The 8,575-nt window shown below is 29.6% G+C and overlaps 1 long non-coding RNA gene across 1 annotated transcript; it reads right to left on the bottom strand.

Annotated features, from left to right (window-relative positions):
• Positions 1-2,381: 2,381 nt before the first annotated feature.
• Positions 2,382-4,421, bottom strand: LOC122195596 (uncharacterized). Its single transcript, XR_006185982.2, has 4 exons — positions 3,307-4,421; positions 3,089-3,186; positions 2,823-2,986; positions 2,382-2,687 (listed from the first exon to the last, which is right to left on the bottom strand). It is a non-coding gene; the product is annotated as an uncharacterized LOC122195596 (long non-coding RNA).
• Between the last annotated feature and the right edge of the window lie 4,154 nt (positions 4,422-8,575).

The raw sequence follows: 8,575 nt of genomic DNA, 5'->3' as shown, positions 1-8,575 counted from the left end.
GGTGGTAAAAGTGACAGTGACAGTGAAATAACTTTCAAAAGACCGATGAGACGTGTCATACACCCTCTATCCTCCTAAACCAACTATTATTTAAGGCTAGATGGTGTGGTAACTTTCTTACCGTCGGCAAGTTAAGTTGACAGTTTTTATCGGCCGTGAACACTGTCTCACATAGCTATTTTTACCAACGGTATGATGTCATCGGTACACTTTCACTGTTTTCTCACTCGTCTTTCACCGATGGATTTTTCTTGATAATATGATATTCATTTACAATTCTTTTATCTTAACTAGATATTTGGTTTAAATTAAGGGTATTGATGATGCTATTTCATTTACTTATAGATGAAAATAATATAAATGAAAATTAAATGTTATTAAAAGTAATATAAATTATAATATAACAAAAGCTTGTAAAATATGATCTCGATAGTTGTATGTAAACAATTTAAGAAATACAATAACATGAGTTTTAGATATATGTATTTTAACTAATATTTATGTTTAATGAAATTTATGTTTTTATTTTAATAATCATTAATGGTTTTAATTAAATGCTAATATTTTTTTATTTTGAACAAAAGAAAAAATGTTCATAGGCAAAAACTTCATCACACCCTACTCTTACGTAATTATGGTAAAAATGATAAAAGCTTATGTAGCACTGCTTTTTAGCTTAAGAATTTTGGATTATGCATTAAACCCTATGCAAATAACTTCTATTTAGGGATGAGCTTTGAAATCAGACCGGAATCGAACCGGAACCGGAACCAGTATTACGATATCGTAAGAACCGGGAACCGGACCGCCGGTTCCGGTCCGGTTTCAGTTCCTATTCCGGTCGCGGTTTTTCGGTTATTTTTCCTAACAAGAACCGGTTATAAATAAGGAGAAACTAATGATGATGCAATTTATAATACATACATGTAGTTTAGTTAGTTTCCAAAAATAAAAGACAATTAAACTTTCATATTAAAAAAATGAAAAAACGCTGCATTGAAATGTTGTCTTTTCGGATTGGTATCAGATTCAATATTTAACCAAATTATGACTTTTTACATTCTAAAATGAAGTACAAACACTAAATTACATATTGGAAAAAAAATCAAGTAGTTCCGACTTCATATTAGTGAGTTACGGTATTTTAAAAACCGGGACTGAATAAAAAATCATGCTGGAAACAAAAAAATGTAACCTTGATATGCTGTCTTCCGGGGCTTGTATATAATTCAATATTTAACCAAAATATCATTTTTTATATTCTAAAATGAAGTAAAAACACTAATTTGCATTATGGGAAAAAAGATCAAGTAATTCCGACTTCATATGATGAGTTAGGGAATTTTAAAAACCGGTTCTAGTTTTTTAACCGGTTTTTTGTGGATCCGAACCGGTTTTACTATCAGTGGAGAATCGCTAACAAAACCGTTTTATTAAATCGTGTTCTAGTTCCGGTTTGGTTCTGGTCCGGTTCCGGTTCCAGTGGTTCTAATGCTCATCCCTACTTCTATTCATAATTCAACACAATCTTTTTCAAGGACAATAATCACATTGATTGAAAGAACACGCATACCTAATTTTTCGGCTTATTACTGGAAAAGCTCATTTTCATTTTTTTTAAGGTTTCATTTATCATCAATTCTTTCAAAACGAAAAGTAGATCGAAAAGAATATGTTGATTAAGAGAAAGTAGGAATCATATTCTATCAAGACTTGAATGTCACTTAGGCCTAGGGATAAACAACGAAACATAGTACCCGCTTTCAGAACTGGAATCGCCTCAGGAAATCCGGTTTTCGAAGTCATAATCGCGTTAAGGTGTTCCGGTTCAGGTTTTTATTTTTACCGAATCGTTACCCGTTGGGTACCCGTTGGAACCGATATATATATATATATATATATATATATATATATATATATATATATAGTTATTGTGTTGTAACTAATTATTGTATGAATGTATGAATGATTGTGAACTAATTATATTAATTATTTTAAGAAAATGATTAATAAATATTATTGAATTAAAAATAATTGAAAATACCATCTAATTTCATTATAAAGGTTTTTTTAGTCAATTAGCATAAATTTAAAAAAAGAAAATTACAGATTTTAGGAGATAATTAATTCTCTTAACTTTAAAAATCTATTTTTTAATAATAATTATATTAATTCCGACAATCTAAAAGAACATGTTCATAATTTTCTTGAAAAAAACACTCTATTCCGACGGAATATTATAAACATATATTATCATGATGAATAATTTTTAATGAATACAAAATTTATATGAAACGAATTTTAATATTTTAGAATCAGTAAGAACATTCATTTTTAAAAAAATACAGCTATGAACATAAGTTACATTCATTCTGAAAGAATACGACTAATATGGTTAACATTTACATTTATTCTTAAAGATTCATAATAATTAAAAATAAAATAAAAATATTGAAATCTAAGTAAAACACTAATAAATTTTGAGAGAATGTTGTTGCTAATTCATTCTCACATTAATACATTGCTAATCCATTCTGAGAGAATATGTTGTTAATCCATTCTAACAGAATATATTGCTAATCCATTCTGAACTAATATTGTTGCTACTTCTCACATGGGGGACACTATGTATTTTCATCCGATGTGATTGTCGTGAGAAAAATAAGCTTTTATCTTCTGTTGAGGACCTGCAAAAATAATAAGAGCAATCTGTGAAAAACATATATCATAGTAATAAAAAGAACGTGAATAACTTATAAGTTATAACCCTATAATAATATAGTAATATAAAAATGGAAGTAAGAGTGATGAAAGGGAGCTACATTTGATCCCCTGTAGGTGCACGCTTTTAGATACACAATCTGCCAAATTGTTAAGACAATGTACTGCATTGAACTCCTTGTATTTAGAGGCTACCATATAGGAACAATGGTACTTGATTTACGTGGTTTAGTCGTTGTGGCCTTTATCTCAAAACTTGGATAATCTGAAAGAAATGAATGAAAATAGTTAGCTTAAGCTAGTGGGCATGACATTACATGGGATTGATATGTGTATAGATAAATATGTAATTGAGTTGCATATGTACCATTTGTTCCAATGTGCGTTAGATAAGGTAGCAACCTTCTGTATATATTAAATGAGCTTCGACTTATGAATACCTTCTTGCTAACGCGAACCCGTCAACTATCATACGATTACACAAAGATATAATCATGAGAATTAGTAATTATACAATGAACAACATCAGTAAGATGTAAACATGTAATTAATTAACAGTTATAAGGGATTTGAACAAGGCCCCACCTTTTCTTTTATGCACGTGTGTGTACTGGTAAATAAAAAGCAAGAATCTAGATTATCTCCTTTCTTCTTTGATCGATGCTCTCACTTCTTTTCATAAATATCAATTGACAACCACCAAAAATCACAGCTCCTTCATACTAAAATCGAATTGCATGGTTAATAACATCCCCTCTCTCTCTCTCTCTCTGTATGTGTGTGTGTGTCTTAGTGACAAAAACAGAAATCACTTTGTTTCTATTATGGATTACTGTGCTAGTGCTAGATGCTTGAACATCTCCATTAACAATGACCATGGTTCCTTTGGGTTATAATAGATATAAAGACACAATGGAATATGTTACAAAACTAAACGAAATAAAGTTTAGAATGTTAAGTAGACTACCACGATCAGAAGAATTGTACCGGTTAGAAAACCAATTTCTAGGGCAAGAAAATAATGAAACGATCTTGAAGCGTCAGTTGAAGAAACGCAACAGTACAAGCATCAATAACAGAAAATTTGATTTTGATTATGATTCACTTCCAAAATAAAAAATAGTAGACAGAAAATTTGATTGGAATCGATTGTAAAAGATAAAATACTTTCTGATTCTTATTTGGATTCCAAAATCGATGGGTAGATAAAATAATGGATCTTAATCGATGAATTTTACTAATCTTAATTAGATTTGTATGATCTGAATACATTCTGCTCGAGACTTTTGTAATCTGGAAAATATCGAATTGAGATTTGAGGGACGCAACAGTGGTTGAGGATATGGTGGTGTTGGCAATTGTGGAGTTGTTGTTTGTATTAGGATCCATTTTCATTGGGAGGAGGAGTACGAAGGAGAATCAAATAGGGGAAGATGATTTGCGTGGGGGATTAAGACAAATATTTTTCAGAATAAAGGAATGGAAGAAATCGAAGGTTTGACTATTGTCCTGTGGAAAGAAGACAACGACGTCGGTAGTAGTAGGGAAGAAGTAGGGTGGCGGCGGTGATGGAGTCGTTTGAGTAGAGAGTTGAAAACATTGATGAAAAAAAGGCACCGAGGGATGAATAAAGTGATATTTTATTCAAGCTACTAATATTTTATAATCTCCATTTTTATTAACTTCTTGTATGTTTAAAATACATATTCTTTTACAAGTTTTAAAAAATCAAAAAATTCAACGAACAACATATCCAGTATTAGAATCGCTACTCGCTGGTTCAGGTTCAATTTCAACATTTTAAGAGTCGTAGGTTCCGGTTCCAATTTCGGTTCCAAATAATTAAGACAGGCATATGCCTACACTTATCCCTACTTACACCTTCCATATTATCCTCTTACAAAAACAAACTTGCAATCCCACGTCACAATGCATCAATGGCGTATGCAATTTGTTTTTCACAGTTTTTGAAAGGCTTGCAAACTTCACTTATAATAATTTTTTAACCAAATCAACAAATATATATATATATATATATATATATATATATATATATATATATATATATATATATAGAGAGAGAGAGAGAGAGAGAGATAAAGAGAGAGAAAGAGAGAGGTGAGATCGGTTGACTACTCATAGTTTCCCGAGAACCCGAGAACTAAAAGTGGAGCGGTGGATCAAAAGTAATTCATTAAGGACATGATCATCATCTTACCAATCTCATTTAATGTTTTTTTTTTTTTTTTTTTTTTTTTTTGCGTTATTTAATATATTAATATAAATGTCTAAAAATTTACATCATAAATCAAATTTTCAGATTTTTTTAAATATAGTATTTTTCATTTTTTACAAAAGAAAATGCAGATTTTTAATTTTTAACAGAAAACATGAATTTTTGAAAAAAAAATAGAAAAAAATATTTATTTAAAAAACCTGTAATTTTTAAAAAAAAAAACTGCATTTTTTTTTCAAAAAAACTACAATTTTTTTAACGAAAACTGTATTTTTTTCAAAAAAAAAAATCTTTTTTAAAAACTGCATTTTTAAATAAAAAAAAAAACTTTAATTTTTTTCAAAAAAAGCTACAAGTTTTTTAAAGAAAGTTACATTTTTTCAACAAAAACTGCATTTAAAAAAAACTACATTTTTTTTATAAAGTAAATTTTTAGGTGTATATATGTATATTTTTATACTATAATATTCGTAAGTAAATCACAAAAAATCTCATTTTTATTAATTAATTTATAAACATAATAATACAAGTATTTTATTCGATATAAAAAATAAAAAAATGCTACAAATTTCAAAGCGTTTGCTTGTCTTCGTGTCAATATTTTCTTATTTTCTTCAATTTATCATTTTCACCTCTTCAATATTCACCACAATTTCTTCCAAATCTACAAGAAAATTAAAAAAAAAATGATTGATGCAAAAATACTCACAAAAATACATATGTGATTTTCATGTGATTAACATATGAATCACATGTGATTCCTATATGAATCGCATTTACATATGACATCATATGTAAATGTGATTCACATATGAATCATATGTGATTCACATTTAATCATATGTGATTCACATGTGAATCACATATGATTTACATGTGAATCACATGTGATTTACATGTGAATAACATGTGATTTATATGTGAATCAAATGTGAATTACATGTGAATCAAATGTGATTTGCATGCGAATCAAATGTGATTAATATGTGAATTACATGTGATTTTCGTGTGATTAACATATGAATGTGTGCATATATACGTAATTCATATGTAATTCACTTGTGATTTACATGTGAATCACATATTATTCATATATGATTTACATGTGATTAATATGGACTCACATGAGATTTACATGTGCATCACATATGATCTACATGTGAATCACATGTAATTCACACATAAATATATGAATGAAATCCAAATTAATACAATGGATATTATATACGACAAAATGATTAAATTTGGATAATAATGTAACGAGTTGTTGCTAGATAACTAATTATTGAGATATATGTAAAATTTCCTAACTATACCTATCTTTTAGCAAATGATTACTCATTTTTAAAATGCACATCCAAAAATTATCTAGGACCCATGTCATAAATAAATGAACAAACCTCAATAGGTGCAGTGCATAAATACGGAGGGCTGACTCTTGAGTTTTCAGGGAAGCAAGTTGAATGCTGAAAGCAATAGACTATCAGGTATATTTTTTTTTATTCCAAGATGGATAAAAATTGCAGCTTTTTGTCCCACCTAAAAAGGTGGGATAAAAAATATGTTCTCAAAATTATTATACTTTAAGAAATATATGTAATTATAGCAATGCATTTTTTATTAATTAATTAAGAAATGGAAGTAGGGTGATATAAATATAATGAACAAATTGACAAAAGTAGAAAATACAAATGATAAGAACCTGTAATTGGCAGGGGAGAAAACTCCAATCCAGTCATCATTTGATGAGTTCAAATTGTTGATGTGCACATTCACCCATTCAAAATTTTGGCCTTAGAAATACAAAACAACCAACATAGATATGTGAGAATGATTAGCAAAATTCAAATATATCACTTCATTATCCTCAAAAAGTTGGGAAAAAAAATCAGATTTTGTCACCAATTCCACTTATCGATTTGAAAATCAGTATGAAAAGTAAACAGCTACATCATTACAATAATACAATCTCAACCATACCTTTGACCCTAGAATGGTAAGAGAAGCTTTCACATCGACAACATCAGTTAGAGAAAATATCACTTGATGTATTCCAATTTTTGCAAAAGAATGATCTCCATGTGATGTCACTTCTTCTAAGTTCAAAAGAACCCAAAACCCTACTACCAAATTGAACATCACAACTCGAATTATCACTTTCTGTTCTTGAAATCGAATGAATAAGTATCTTAATCAGAAATTTGCAGAGGCATAGAAACACAATAGTTCAAATCAAACGGACTAACTAAAACCTATCACTTTGGCATTAGGCTTAATGATGAGCAAAATTTTATTGAATATAAACAGAGGAGACATTAAGGTACCTTAGAAGACTAATTCGAGTCTAGATTAACACATCTCACCAATCGAAAAAGGAACTCGTCTGTCAGGGGATCGTGAGAACCGCCGGTAAAATCCGCTCCGGTCCAAAATGTACAGTTCGAGTGATTGAAAAAGTGTTGAAGATACTAGAGATGGTGTCGACATGTAACGAAGGACAGACGACGATTTCTGAAGAGGAGACTGTGTAACAACGGTCGTACACCGGCTGATGAAAGTATCACTGGCGGCGACAGATCACAGAATCAGAGTGATCTGGAGCTCGTGTTACATGTCAAGAGATCAAATGGCTCGAGAATCTGCAATGAGGAACAATGGATTGACAAAGGTGTTGCTCGTGATGCAGAGTAATTGCTCCGGCACGGTGAGGCAAATCGGTGCGTTGTTGATAATCACAACCAAGAAAAAAGCGTCACAGATCTGTTTTGTTGTGTTAGATTGCAATTGCGTTGATTATTTGATGTCAATCCCAATCAATCGTCTATTCCTTCGACTTCATCATGTTGATAATCTGAGGATTTGATTTTGATGCGATTCGACGGATTTGGTCCGACGACGATGGATTGTGGTTTCCCAAAGAGCGAGCGAAGGAGAGGCGATGAGATGAGAGAGAGAGAGAGAGAAATAAATAAAGAGAGAGAGAGAGAGAGAGAGATAAGTCTAGTTTATCATATATTATATTAGATTTAGGATAATTATATTTTGTTTCCTATAATACCCTCACTCTTTTAATTAGGATACCCTTATTTCTTTAGTTTCTACTTATTTACAAAAACGTCATCTTGCATATTGACCCTTCTTTTGTTTGATCTAATGCTCCACTTTTAGTTTTTGGGTTTTCTGGAAACTATGAGTTCTCAAATGATTATATATATATATATATATATATATATATATATATATATATATATATATATATATATATATATATATATATATATATATATATAATGAATAATTTTGTAAAAATGACATCAGTTTTTGTTTAATAACATATCAATTATTTTTTTAGAATTATTTGGTTGTTCAGACATGATTAACAGAATAATTTTTATTATTTCCATTGTCAATTTTTTGTGGTTCTTCTTTTTCCATACTGATCTTTTAAAGTTATTGTGTATTTCTTTTATTATGTCATCTTTTAAAGTTATTGTGTATTTCTTTTATTATGTCATCTTGTGTCGTCCACTGATTATTTAAATCTTCAATAAGTAAAACTAAATATAATATTCATAATTAGTTTATATTTTTAATTTTAAAAAATATTATTCTAATTAT

Source organism: Lactuca sativa, chromosome 8, assembly GCF_002870075.4.
Source record: "Lactuca sativa cultivar Salinas chromosome 8, Lsat_Salinas_v11, whole genome shotgun sequence".
Lineage (NCBI taxonomy): Eukaryota > Viridiplantae > Streptophyta > Magnoliopsida > Asterales > Asteraceae > Lactuca > Lactuca sativa.
The sequence above is the reverse complement of the archived record's forward strand: the minus strand, read 5'-3'. Positions and strand labels throughout refer to the sequence as shown.